Here is a 15,647-nt window from a genome sequence, read left to right as displayed (position 1 = left end):
CAATTCCTCTTCTTCTATCAAGCAATCCATGAAATTTAGCTCATGGATCTTATTATTATCAATGGGCTGCTTATATAGATTATAAATATTTTGCTCTAGAGTCATGTTACCAAAAGACAAGTTCATCATTCCATTCTTGCAATTTATGATTGCATTTGAAGTTGCTAGGAATGGGCAACCTAAAATGATGAAACTTGAGCACTAGCATTTACACACGGTTCAGTGTCTAGTACAATAAAATCCACGGAAAAGTAGAATTTCTCCACTTGGACTAGCACGTCCTCTAAAATTCTCAATGGTACCATAATAGAACGGTCAGCGAGTTGAAGTGTAATCGTGGTTGGTTTAAGCCCGCCTAACCCCATTTGTTTATAAATGAATAAGTTACTAAGTTAACACTTGCACCCAAATCTAGCAAAGCATGCTCAATTTAGAAATTCCCAATAATACAAGGATAGTGGGACTTCCCGGGTCTTTGTATTTGGGTATAACCCTTTGTTGAATGATAGCACTCACTTTCTTAGTAAGGAAAGCCTTTTTGTGCACATGTAATTTCCTCTTTACAGTGCACAAGACTTTGAGATATTTAGCATATGATGGAATTTGTCTAATGACATCAAGTAGAGGAATATTGACAATAACCTTTTGAAGCACAACCAACACCTCTTGATATTTCATGGGGACAGTTGGATTCCAAAGTCTAGATGGGAACGAAACTGGAGGCTCATATGACTTCGTCTCTTTATCCTTTTGTTGTTGCGGCTCTTGTACCATAGCTGGTTCATCATTTTCTTGAGACAGTGGCTCATGTTCTGTTATTTCTACCGGTTGCATTATCTTGTTATTGACCTCTTTTCCACTTCTCAAGCTAATGATGGCCTTAGCTTGTTCATGATGTAGCTCACTTGGATTTGATTCTCCAATGAAATTTTTTTTCTTCTAGGGTTTGGTACAGGTTGAGAACGAATGGTGTCTTTTTCCCTAGAATTTAGTTAAGTCTCAATCCTAGCCATAGCTGTCTTTAATTCCTGATTTGATTGGATTAGAGACTGATTCATTTGAGCTTAAGAGTTCATGAATGTGGTCAATGCATTCTCCACAGATAATCGCTTTGGTGGGGGCACATATGGTGCATTATTAGGTGTCCCAAAGAAGTTATTTTGTGGAGGATTTGAGATGCATTAGGCACATTAATTGTGGTCCATTCCACCAACTAAGAATGGAATGGTTACGCCAATTTGGATTATATTTTTTCCATTGGTTGCATAACTAACCTTTGGTAGTTATTTATAGCATTTACTTGATCATGCTCATGCGTGATATTTTGTACAACTGAGATTATTAGACAATTTTTTGTGTCATGGTCTGTACCACCACAAATGCTACAAAAATTACCTAAGTGTTTGCTTTAACCATATCAACCTTCCTAATTTCCAAGGCTTCAACCTTTCTAGCCAATGTAATGAATTTTGCATTAAGGTCGTCTTCCTCTCTTAGGACATACATACCCGCTTTCTCTCTAGGAATGGGTCTAGTTTGGTCTGATTTAGTAGAGACATCCCATGTTTGCGTATTCTCTGCTAACATATCTAGAAAATCTCAAGCCTCATTATGATCTTTGTCAAGAAAGGTTCCACCACACATCATCTCTATGAACTAACGGCTATCCATGGTGAGCCCCTTTCGGAAAGCATCAATCACGTGTCATGGTTCATAACCATGATGTGGACAAGTAATTAGAATGTCTTTGAAGCACTCCCAAGCTTGAAAAAATAGTTCATTCCCCTTTTGGGAGAATGACATGATTTCTTGTTTTAGTGCATTTGTTTTATACTCGGGAAAGAACTTTTTCAAAAACTCTCTACTTAAGGCTTGCAATGAAGTGATGGTATTTGGTCTTAGAGAGTTGAGCCATGCTTTGGCCCAATCCTTTAGAGAAAATAAGAATAACCTAAGCTTAAGTACATCCCTATTGCCATTATTTATTTGTAACGTTGCAATTACTTCCTTAAAGTCCTTGAGGTGCAAGTAGGGGCTTTCAGAATCCAAGCCATAAAATTTAGGAATTAATTGAGTCACACTTGGTTTAAAATCAATGTTCCCTGTGTGAGTAGGGAACACTATACAAGATAGTAAAGTTGATCTCTCGGGCTATAAATGTTCACGTAAAGTCCGTGGTTGGTTTAACACATTCCTATGAACTTCATTTTCATCCTCAAGAGGAAGATTAGGTTGATTTTCTCTGTTTTGATTTATTGTTGGATCTGGCAGATTTAGATTTGAATTATCAACTGGGTCTGTCATGGAATCCAATTGATGTTGAGTGCCTCTTCTAAGTGAATGATCAAGGCTTGGAACTAGTCCGCCTTCGGAGGAGAGTTGATTGTTTTGATCTTTACTCCAACGGGACATAAACCATCCACACCACACAGCAAATACTACTAATTCAAATAGCAAGTATGATACTTAAAATAAAAATAAAAACTTAACCAACAACCCAGGTGGCAGGGCCGACCATGAGGGTTCAATCCATAAAGTAAAAATAAATCAACAGCCCAAGTGGCAAGGCTAACCATGAGGGTTCAGTCCATGAAAAACAAATAATAAATAAATAAATCAACAAAAGTAAAACTAATGTAGAAATTAAACTATACTAATCTAGAAAATAGATTCAGTGGATGATCTTTTTGATCAAACAGCAACTCTAGGACAACCATAGCAATTGGGTGATAAAATCCCAAGCAAGGCAACCTTATGTCATAGTTAGTGCTTGAAAGACCCAATTGAATTTACTTTCAAAGAAAAAGAAAAAAAAAATCTACAGAAAATTTGGAGGGTTTAGAAGAGAACTTACCTTAGAAGAAAACTTACCTTAAATATCTTGCACAAATCTGATCTATCTCAGTCTCTCTCCGGCAACAGCGCCAAAAACTTTATTGCTTGCCTCCAAGTGTAGAGGTTTGTAAGTAGTATCCCGTGAATACAGGGTCGATCCCATAAGAAGATGAATTGTGAGAAGGAAAAAATCAAATGCAAAACAAACTAAGTAATAAAAACTAAACTGATGATTTGATTTTGAGATTTTTAAATAGATGTAATTCAACTGAATAAAATAACACCCAAGCTTCAAAGTTCCACACATAGGTTAATGTTCCAAAATCATGATGACTTGGATAACACAACTAGGATCTGAGCACTATGGTCAGCCTAATCAGAAAATAAAATAGTTTAAATATTTTAATAAGTGATATAAAACATTAGAAAATCATGGATTTGCACCATTGATATATATTCTCAAGCGTCAGTGATTTTAAGAATTCAATATCAATGAGATATTGAAAATCAAAGAAATATAACAGGTTGAGAACCTCTCCTATCTAGGAAATCTGATTGATCTAGGATAAGCCTATCCATCAATGTGGATCTCATATGATGGAAACATATGGATCTCATAAGAGGATAAAAAACAAAACCTAAATAATAGATAACATGCATATACCATTCTTCTCATCATTAAAACAGTCAATCATCATAATCTTAAAGAATTATTAAACCCATGTGCTTCCCTTCTAGCTTGGGCTAGAAGGAACCTAGAAAAACATTATTAAATTACAGAAATAAAAAGCAACAAGAAAGAAAAAAATGTAAAATAGAAAAGATCTAAAATAAATAAAAAAAACTTATAAAGCTTTAATAAAACTAAAAACTCCTTAAAAACCCTAAATTTTGCTTTGAGATGCCTTGAATGAGGTTTAGGAATGCCCTAGGAAGTATTATTTATAAGTGGGGAACTCCAATTTTCGTACAAACTTGAAAAACCCTACAAACTGCCTCAAATATACATATTTTCCCAAAATAGAATTCTTGCTACACAGTTTGTTTAAAATAGATTTTCTGCTGCATAGTTTTCTAAAATAGACTTCAGAGATTCAAAATACACTTTTTAGGATGATTTCAGGATTCTTCACTTTAAATCTTCGATTCTTTTCATTCCTCACTTGGTTTTCTTAGATCTTTGGCATGTGAATTCTTTAATCTTGATCTCTTAATATCCATCCCTTGCCTCGGTGATTCTTGAGCATCAAATCCATGATTTTAGCACCCTTTTTCAATCCAAGCACTTAAATTCACCTTGTAACACATACATGAGTAAAATAGAATATTAAGCGGATTCATGTTCATAAAACTAAGATATAAATGGGGAAAATTATGCAATATTTGACTCTCAACAATGACAAGGTCTCGAACATGCAGCCAAACTTCTCCCTAGGAAGGGACCACTACTACTGCTTCTCCAGTTTTGGCTACTGTAGATACTCAACTAGAGAGTCACTAGTCTCTTCCTTCCAAAGGAAAACAAGTTGTTGTTGAAGAGTCCATTGAAGCGGATTCGGATGGTGAAAACTCAACTTCTTTGTCTAGACGGACTATTTTTGATGAAAGCAAGATAGAGGGAGAAAATCAAGATGATGATTATGAGGAGGGAGAAATCGATATCAGTAGTGAAGATGTTATAATTACAGAAGATGTTCCTGCTAATGAGGGACATATCCTCCCTACCTCCAAGGTTGTACCTGCAAAAGCTTCACCTATTGCAGGGGAAGAAGAAGAAGAACCCCTGGACTACGGGGAATACGGCTATTCGCCATGTAAGAGAATCTTAATGTTGTTGTTTACTTTTGTTCTTTTCTCCTTTCTTGTCTTACACATTCTATTTCAGGTGATCATGCTACTAACATGGAGGCAGATAATACTTCTCCTCTAGATTTACCCCCCGTTGCGCCAACAATCTCACCGAGATTCTCCATACCTCCACGAGCGGTGGCATGCGAAATTGCTTTCCCAATGGAGCCAACTGATTTACCAACTCCAACTACTAAGATTCGAGTACAGAGGCCAGAGTGCCTTCTTTCACTGACATGTTAGAGGCTGGTCCTTCTACGGTTCAAGAGATTCCTCCTCCCATTAGTCATACTTCTGTAGTAGGTACATATATATTGGTTGCTTTACCAAGAGCTGTATATATTCTAACTTTCTATCACTATTTCTGAATTCTCTCCTTCTTTATACTATAGGAGCCCCTCCTCGCAGTGGAGCGGCAAGTTCTGAGTCTGTGGCGACTGCATCCGAACTGTCGTCCTTCACGAAGGTCCCCGCCCACAAGATGCTTTTGATGAAGAATTCTTTGTCAGCGATAGTTCACATCTTCAAAGATCCTGAGCAATGGCCAGATATGGACATTGCTATCAAAATTCTAGAAAGTTCTGCAAGAATGGCGAAGATCAACATCTCCACTTTGCGTGATTCCCTTCTCAAGTTCCATGATTCAATAATCTCTTTGGCCTCAGTGGAGAATGTTACAATTGCTCCTGAAATCTTGGAATATGGAAAGCAGCTGACTCTGTCCAAAGAAAAGGCTTCTCTTATTGCTTCCGCTATTTCTGAATTCGACTAGGAACAATTAGTTCTTCAAGAACATCTAAAAACTTATACTGATGACAGAGTGGTTATTCAAGACCGCATCGCTGCTCTGAAAGAGGAGATCTCACAGCTAGAGTTGAAGGATCACGAGAAGGAATCATCCATAAAGGAGATTGAAGAAAGGATACAAGTCAATATTCGATTTGCTAATGCTGAGAAGTCCAAACTGCTCAAGAGCAAAGAGATGATTGTATCATTGGAAGATAAATTGGCTGGTATTCCTGATCAAGCAAAGATCATTCTTGAGAAAAAGTCAAAACATGCTGTAGCTCAGATGCAATTAAAGGAGGACTTGCAAAAATATATGGGGATAGTAGGAATTGCAAAGGAACTTTAAGCATGTAATTTCTTTTGTGTATGTGCTTTTTGAACAAGTAATTTCTTTTGACTCTCAATATATGAATTCATGATAATATTTTGAGATATTTTATTCTTCTATGCATTTCTTCATCATAGATCACTTCAAACATATTTATCTATGCAGTAATCTTGATATAATATTTAATGAGGAACTAACTATAAAACACTAATATTTTATGCTTGTTAGTGCGGGATTTGCTATATGATTTTTTTTATTATTGGCGGTGTTAAGTTTCAATTTAGTCAGTTACACACAGTTTAAGCTCTTGAGTAGTGGAGCCATGCAGTTTTTTAGACTCTTGAGTAGTGGAGTCGGGTCTCACGTGATGGTCTTTGTAACTCTTCGGAGTTCACTGGACTTCTCACAGCCTAGTGAGTTCACAAACCACTATCCATCAGAGGGACCCAGTGAAGCTATTAGGGCTATTGGAATTATGCACAGGGTTGGCCGCAGTAACTCTCTAGAGTTCACGGGGCTCACAAGGCGACCTTTGGGGTACCACATCTAGGGCCGCCAGTCCATCAATGAGTAGGTTTAAGCCCTTCCTCATGAGTTAATACTGAAATCAAGCTAAAGATCTTGGGGTCTTACGCACGGTTGGCCTATCTATGGACATGGCTAAAGAGCTCACACTGTGGCCCACGTTTTCTTCGTCTGCAAGGTCGAACCCATTCACGGGAGGGCATTTTTCTCCGTTCCCCATGACGCTATCGGAAAGCTATACAGATGGCATTGGTCTCATGTGTGACTGGTCGTTGAGGACTTTTTTAGCCTTTTAGGTTTTTTAGTCACTGGCTCCGTCAACTGCCCGTATGGATATGCATATGATGGCCTTCACAGGTTTTTTAGGGCCATTGACTTCTCATTGCTGCCCGAATGGCAGAAGTAATAAGCCTTATGCGTAGCTGGCCCTTTTAGGGCTTGGCTAGGCTGCCTTAAAAGATAATAGTAGGTAGTTATCATTGTTGCCAGGATGATGGACATCTCTGCCTGAGATTGATACATCACCACTTCTGTCAATATCTTCAACGATAATCACATGTGTTGTTCATAATATATCAACTTATTGATGATACCAATTTCAACAGAATCTTGCAGAGCTCACTTGATGATGACGATGGTAACTTTCTTTTCACAATACTTGTTGGTATATAGTCTTGATATGCTCGCAAATTTCTTCTTTATTCATTCATCTGACAATACATAGATGTGGCCTTGTTTATTCTTGCCCCCTTTTGATGTAGAATTATTATGCTGATAATATTCTGGATTAAAATTAGTAATGTCTTCAGGGACGATATCTTTTGATGAAGCGAGCATTGATCGGTATACTGATACCTTGTCCATCTTGATCCACGACTCTATATGCTCCATTGGAGTACACTTCTTTTATTATATACGGCCCGTCCCATTTAGGCTCGAATTTTCCCCCTGTGCGATGGGTGACCACTATAGGTTTTTTCAACATTACTACCATATCCCCTTTTTTGAAAGAGCGATATTTGACTTGTTTATCGAATACGGCTGATATCCTTGCTTGATATGACTGCAACCACTGTTGGGCTGCCAGACATTTCTCATCAAGAAAATCCAGCTCCTTTAGCCTTATTCTTACATTTTCATCATCTATTATAAATTGATGTACTGCCACTCTGAGTGACGTTACTTGTATTTCAATTGGGATTACTGCTTCTATATCATAAACTAGCGAATACGGTGTTCCTTTTGTTGTTGCGCAATGAGTGGTTCTGTATGCCCATAATGCTTCTTGTAATCTCTCATCCCAATCACGCTTATTCCCTATCACTGTTTTCTTCAGTATCTTAACTATCATTTTATTGAACGCCTCTGCTGATCCATTGGCCGGTGGATAGTAAGGTGTTGAAAACGAATGATGAATGCTGAATTTCTGACATAGCTTTTCTGTGCCTCTATTTTTGAAGGGAGTGCCATTATCTGTAATAATTTTCTTCAGAATACCATGACACTATATTATTGCATTCGGATGAAATTGGCCATATCTCTTTTAACATTGCGTATTGAAATTGCTTTTGTCCACTTGGCTCTTCCTCTGTTCCCAGGTTTATCCCTCACAAACTGTCTATCGTCGGCTGCCTCCCGTCTTCCATCTACTTAGGAGCCATTTCAGGATGCTTGACTATTTTAGGATCCTCTTTCGATAACTGTTCAGCTATAACCATATTCACCGATGACTCTACCCCCAATCCTTGAAATCTCCTTTGCTTTTTCTGACCAACCACAATAGGAATTTGAATTCCTCTCCCATGATTCAAACCGGTGGGTTCTTCGTAATCAAAACCCATGTTCTTCATGATCTTCTTACTTGCTTGAATGTATTTTTGGAGGTCTTGCGGTGTCAGCCTACTGTGGCACGCATTATTCTTGGTCTTTTCTTCTGCCTTTGTGGGAAATTCTATCGGCTCTAGATATCTTGCGCTAGCCTCGACCTGAAATCTTCCTGGAGTGGTCGAAAATGGCTTGTGCCTTTCAACATACGGCAATGGCACTGTGTAATTGGACTGTAAAATTTACAACTGTTCAAGCGATAATAGGGTTAGTGGCGGTTGTCCTGGTTGTCTCAGATGTTTTGGTGCAAAATAGGATTTCTTCCTTGCTTCTGCAGTCCTGGATGATTCTGCATTTTCTGTTTCTTCTTTAATCACGTTTACTTGAATGTCCTTTAGGACTTTGCTTTCATCATTCTTTCTTTCTTTTTCAGCAAACCCTTTATAATAACTGGCATCCACAAAGAAGGACTCGGCCTCTGTATATGGTTTCGCATCGGCCATTATTTTATACTATATTCCACCTTTATAGTATTTGAAGCATTGATGCAAAGTGGAGGGTACGATGCCTTACTGATGTATCCATGGCCTTCCTAAGAGGAGATTGTATGTCATCACCACGTTTATAACGTGGCACATGACATCAGTGGTCAGTTCTCCTATCTCTAGCGTTACTGTAATTTTACCAAGCGCATGTTGCCTATCTTGATTGAAGCCCTTTATAATCATTCCACTGGGACGTAGGTCAGAATGACGACAACCTAGTTTACTCAACATCGACAGTGGTAAGAGGTTCACCGCCGACCCATTATCTATCATAATCCGCTTAACCTTCTTTCCACGAATATGGCCTTCTATCATTAGCGGCCTGTTATGCTTTGCCTCGCAAATCAAATCATCATCAGAGAAAGAAACGACTAGTAAGCAGCTTTCTTGCTCATCATGCTCTTTGCATTCTAGTTCTGCTAATAAAGTTTCTCTGACATCATGATTGGACAATGCTTGGACCAAGCTCTATCAAAATTCCTCTAACAACTTAAGTGCATCTTATATGCTTAGCCGAGCCGGTATGCCCTTCAAATGGCTTACTACATCATAGGTCACCTTCACCGTCCATTCTTCTTTTCTTTCTCATCATCATCATTTTGCCTTTCAACAACCTCTCTTCTTGTCATCCCCTCTTTCTACTTCACATGGCTTGTTATCTTCTTCCTCGATCATAATGTAACCACTACTACCTTCTTTGTCACCTTACGGTCCTCTTTCTCTTTCACTTCTCGGGCCCTTTCCCGGATCGAAGCATATTCACCATCGCCATCGTACCCCTTTCTTTTTCTTTGCCAATTACTATTTCGCCCCTTTCTATCATTCGTTGTATTATACATTTCAATGTATAACAATTCTCTGTTGGATGCCCTACTAGGTGATGATAGCAGCAAAAATCTCTCTCCCACTTGTTCTTTTCACATCTTTAGGGCGTTTGGATTCTGATAGTTCTATTATGCTGGCTTTTAGTAATTGATTTATCATAGGAACAACATCTTCTCTATCGAAAGCAAACCCCTCGTGAGAATTGAGCATCTTAGGCCTTTTTCCATTGTATTTGCTTCTCGGCTGATTCCGTTCTTTTTTTCATTCTGGCCTCTTTTCCCTTGAGTCCCTTGTATCTTTGCTTCTCTTGTCACGATCGACGGTATTTACAGCCATCCTATTAGGTGCCCTCCTAGCTGTCTCATTATGAAACGCTAGCATTTTCTGAGTCATCAGCTCTAGAGCATAAGCCTTAGTGGCCAAGTCACGGAAAGTTCTGATATCAGCGCTGGTAAGTCCAAACGTGATTCCTGTTTACATGGAGTTCAGACACATTTTGACCTGTTCCTTTTCTTCTGGCAGCTGCCTACATGAAGCTCCCAATGTCTTCCATCTATCTATAAACTTTTCTACCGGTTCTCCTTCTCTCTGTCGCACCAAAGCCAATTTCGTGATACTAACATCACGCTCTGAAGAGAAGAAGTTTGACATGAAGGCATCCTACATTTGTTCCCAAGTACGTATCGACCCCAGGGCCGAGCTGGAATACCATCGAAATGCTTTGTTTGTCAGGGATGACCCGAACAATCGCAAGCAATATTGCGGTATTGTAGAAAAATTTCTCATACTAGTAATTAAGTGTATTAAGTGTTCCTCTGGTGATCCTTCCCCATTAAACTTCTGAAAATCTGGATGTTTGAAGTTGGCTGAAAATGGGATATCTTCTACCTCTCTTGGATATGGCGTTCAGTATATGAAACGGTCAGTATTATCACATTCTCTCTCCACTCTAACAGCTTCCTCGATGACTTGTTTTACCACCTCTTGTGTCTTGGTTCTTGTTGCTAGGACAGACCCTAGTCATCCTGTCCCCTACGGTTGAAAGCTTTCAGGCTGGTTCTCTTGTCCATTCATTATGCCCATCATCGAAGGAACCGTTATCTAGGCTACATTATGTCCGAGGGTTGCTAAGGCCTCTCTGAGGTTCCTATATTCCTCCATTAATACTCTTTGTGCCTCTGCCATCTCATTCACGCGATCCTCCGTAGTCAGCATGTTATCCTGGTTTGTCCCGGCCATATGTACTACGGCTTCTCCACTCTTTGACGAAGTTGTAGTTGGAATGGGGCGGGAATACGTCGATGTGATGGGACTTATGAAGAGAGGAGAGGGAGGAGTTTCATTTGACTTCTCTATGCTTCCGATGCCATTGATCGATTGGGGCGATACAGACACTAGTGAACTTGCCATTAACGCCTTACCTTTCTGCTTTGTCGTCCATCTGACCCTTAGGGTGACAAAAGCTAGGAAGTCGTGTGATGTTAACTGCGGAACTACTCGCTCATGATATATCACAGGAGAAGCGAGTTCAAGATTCCTTCTAGCTGTTTTGCGCGTTATCGACCCTCTTAACTCTTAGCGAAGGCAGATCTATCTGGGGGCTTCTTGCATTTCTTGTTCTCGTCCTGCGAGACATTACGACATCCAGCCCTTATCTCCTTTTGGTGGTTGAGACGAAGCTGATATGACCCTAGTTGTTGCTTGAGTCAGGTTGTTTTCACTTGTAGGAAGTCGAGCCATGTACTCCGGGGTTTGGTTCGATGCGTATTCTATCACGAATCCAGTCGGTGTGAAACCGAAGCTTACTTTTATTGCGGAAGTTACCATTGGTTGTAATTTATAGTTGGATTTAGAACCTTCAATTATAAAGTATAACTATAATTAGTGTTTGAAGAATCGAATAATCCATCTTAGAGATGAGGGGGGATGTTCCCACTGAGAGTAACCATTTTGGCATCGGAAAGATGTCAAACTATGATGAAAGTTCTTAAACTATCACAATGTTAATGTTAAATAAGATAAATCTTCCCCAGTCGAGTCACCATTTTGTTTCGAACAAGAAACAAATGCATTCGATTTGGGATATTATCTTATTCAAATATAACAGAGACAGAGTTCATTAAGAACAATCATCATATTATTAATACTAAGTTCATTTATCCTCGGATATCCCTTGATTCTAAGATAGATTATTTAAAATATAGAAATTGACAAAGTTCCAATGTCCAAGCCGGATGTTAAATTCGGCAACACTTCGACTCTATTTCGGTCATCTCCATAGGAGGGATGTCGTGTTGATTAACTCCTTCCCTTTTTGAGCTTATCCTTGGAGCAATAAAAATCAAACTGGATGAAATGGAAGATTTCGGCAGCATCCCGACCCCTTTTAGAACTGGTCACATATTGACCTAGTTACGCGACCCGCGTAACCGGTTTGTCTGTTGTGCGATCCGCGCAACAAATTAACGAGTTGCGTGGCTCACGCAACTCATCTTCTCCTTTACTCCTCACCTTCAATCTTCTTTCAGGGCTCTGCTCCTCTTCCAGAATTCTTCTCCCTATAGGACTTCACACATGTCAACCCTCAATCTTCGTGCCATGGGGCCCACTTTGCATCAGATCTGACCGTTCATCCTAATCGCCCTCTGTTCTTAATTGCGCTACCCACGTAACAAAAAAGCAGGATCCACGCAACATGCAATCAGTTACACGATCCGCGCAACTATTTCAATTAGTCACTATCTCTTTAGCCTATTCGCACCATTTGCGTAACTATTTCAATTAGTTGTGTGGTCCGTGCAACCACTACTGGTTGTGCGACCCGCACAACAGCCAACCAAAGCACTGAGTTCTTTCTCATTTCTTCACTCCATGTTTGATTTCTGATCTCCAGTCTTTCTTCATATATCTCTTGATCTTCCGTGCAAAGATGACATTTGTCACTATCTCTTTAGCTTATTTGCACCATCTGTGCAACGATTTCAATTAGTTGTGCGGTCTGCGCAACCACTACTAGTTGCGCGACCCACGCAACTGCCAACCAAAGCACTGAGTTCTTCACTCCATGTTTGATTTCTGATCTCTAGTCTTTCTTAATATATCTCCTAATCTTCAATCTTTCTTCATTATTTTTATGCTCCAACAGGGATATCGAACGGTCTCTGAATTAGGCAATTCTGGTACGATTTGGAAGCTTAACAAGTTACCATTGCAATGAGCTGAAATAGTCTAAACGTGAACTCTAAAGAGAGAGTTATGAAGGTTAGTATTCGACAAGGAGATAAAGGAAAATTTCAGGACCGACGATTGCGATCCCACTTACGGATGCCCAAATGGTCTCGAAATATGACGATTCCAGTCAGAAATGAAAGACCATTAAAGTACCTTTCAAATGACCAAAAATTGACCCAATCTAACATCAAATGATGGAGTTATAGGTGTCTCTGTTAGATCACGTGATTTGGAAAGATTAACAATCCATATTGAAAAATGACCAACGAAGAGTTCCAACATGCTTTTGGGATATCGAATGGTCTCTGAATTAGTCAATTTTGGTGCAATTTGGAAGCTTGACAAGTTACCATAGCAATGAGCTGAAATAATCTAAATTCGAACAATGAAGAGAGAGTAATGAGGGTTACTATTGAACAAGGAGATGAAGAAAAAATTCAGGATCGACAATTGCGATCCCACTTATGGAGGCCCAAATGGTCTCGGAATACGACGATTCTAGTCAGAATTGAAAGACCATTAAAGTTCCTTTCAAATGACCAAAAATTAACCCAATTCAACATTAAATGATGGATTTATATGTGTCTCTGTTAGATCGTGCGATTTGGAAAGATTAACAATCCATATTGAAAAATGACGATCGAAGAGTTCCAACGTGCTTTTGGGATATCTAATGGTCTCTGAATTAGCCAATTTTGTTGCAATTTGGAAGCTGACAAGTTACCATTGCAATGAGTTAAAATAGTCTAAATTTGACCTCTGAAGAGAGAGTTATGAGGGTTACTATTGACAAGGAGATGAAGGGAAATTTCAAGACCGACCACTGCGATCCCACTTACGGATGCCCAAATGGTCTCGGAATACGACAATTCCAGTCAGAAATGCAAGAGCACTAAAGTACCTTTCAGATACCAAAAATTGACCCAATTCGACGTCAAATGATGGATTTATTGGCATCTTCATTGGATCGCGCGATTTGGAAAGATTAACAGTCAATATTGAAAAATGACGATCGAAGAGTTCCAACATGCTTTTGGAATATCGAATGGTCTCTGAATTAGGCAATTCTGGTGCAACTTGGAAGCTTGACAAGTTACCATTGCAATGAGATGAAATAGTATAAATTTAACCAATGAAGAGAGAGTTACGAGGGTTACAATTGGATAAGGAGATGAAGGAATAATTCAGGATAGACAACTTCGATCCAACTTACGGATGCCCAAATGGTCTCGGAATACGTCGATTCCAATTCAGTACCTTTCAATTGACCAAAAATCGACCCAATCTGACATCAATTGATGAAGTTATCAACAGCTCTGTTGGATCGAGCGATTTGGAAAGATTAACAATCCATATTGAAAAATGACGATCTAAGAGTTCCAACATGCTTTTGGGATATCGAACGGTCTCTAAATTAGGCAATTCTGGTCCAATTTGGAAGCTCCACAAGTTACCATTGCAATGAGCTGAAATAATCTAAATTCGACCCCTAAAGAAAGAGTTATGAGGGTTACTTTTAGACAAGGAGATGAAGGAAAAATTCAGGACCGACAACTACGATCCCACTTACGGATGCACAAATGGTCTCAGAATACGATTCCAGTTAGGAAAGAAAGAGCATAAAGTACCTTTCAAATGACCAAAAATTGACCCAATCTGCCACCAAATGATGGAGTATAGGCATCTCCATTGGATTGCCTGAATTACAAAGATAAACAATTGATATAGAAAAATGACGATCGAAGAGTTCTAACGTGCTTTTGGGATATCAAACGGTCTCTAAATTAGGCTATTCTGGTGCGATTTGGAAGCTTAACAAGTTACCATTGTAATGTACTGAAATAGTCTAAACTTGAACTCTGAAAAGAGAGTTATGAGGGTTAGTATTGGACAAGGAGATGAATGAAAAATTCAGCACCAACGACTGCGATCACACTTACGGATGCCCAAATGGTCTCAAAATACGACGATTTCAGTTAGAAATGAAAGACCATTAAAGTACCTTTCAAATGACCAAAAATTGACCCAATCCGACATCAAATGATGGAGTTATAGGCGTCTCTGTTGGATCACATGATTTAGAAAGATCAACAATCCATAATGAAAAATGACGATTGAAGAGTTCCAACGTTCTTTTAGATATCGAATGGTCTCTGAATTAGGCAATTTTGGTGCAATTTGAAAGCTTGACAAGTTACCATTGCAATGAGCTGAAATAGTCTAAATTCAAACAATGAAGAGAGAGTTATAAGGGTGATAATTGAACAAGGAGATGAAAGAAAAATTCTAGACCGATGACTGCGATCCCACTTACGGAGGGCCAAATGGTCTCGGAATACGACGATTCCAGTCAGAAATGAAAGACCATTAAAGTACCTTTCAAATGACAAAAAATTGACCCAAACCGACATCAAATGATGGAGTTATATGCGTCTTCGTTAGATCACGCGATTTGGAAAGATTAACAATCCATATTGAAAAATGACGATCGAAGAGTTCCAACATGCCTTTGGGATATCTAACGGTCTTTGAATTAGGAAATTTTGGTGCAATTTGGAAGCTGACAAGTTACCATTGCAATGAACTAAAATAGCTTAAATTCAACCTCTAAAGAGAGAGTTATGAGGCTTACTATTAGACAAGGAGATGAAGGAAAAATTCAGGACCGACCACTGCGATCCCATTTACGGATGCCCAAATGGTCTCAGAATACGATGATTCCAGTCAGAAATGCAAGAGCTCTAAAGTACCTTTCAGATGACCAAAAATCGACCCAATCCGACTTCAAATGATGGAGTTATTGGCATCTTCGTTGGATCATGCAATTTGGAAAGATTAAAATCCATATTGAAAAATGACGATTGAAGAGTTCCAACATGCTTTTGGGATATCGAATG

General features: G+C 39.0%; 1 non-coding gene across 1 annotated transcript; it reads left to right on the top strand.

Moving 5' to 3' along the window:
* The first annotated feature begins 1,714 nt into the window (after positions 1-1,714).
* LOC131228387 (small nucleolar RNA R71) lies at positions 1,715-1,821 on the top strand. The gene has a single exon (XR_009162891.1). It is a non-coding gene; the product is annotated as a small nucleolar RNA R71 (small nucleolar RNA).
* The last annotated feature ends 13,826 nt before the right edge of the window (positions 1,822-15,647 follow it).

This window comes from Magnolia sinica, chromosome 15 (assembly GCF_029962835.1).
Source record: "Magnolia sinica isolate HGM2019 chromosome 15, MsV1, whole genome shotgun sequence".
NCBI lineage: Eukaryota > Viridiplantae > Streptophyta > Magnoliopsida > Magnoliales > Magnoliaceae > Magnolia > Magnolia sinica.
This window is presented reverse-complemented; position numbering and strand designations above follow the sequence as displayed.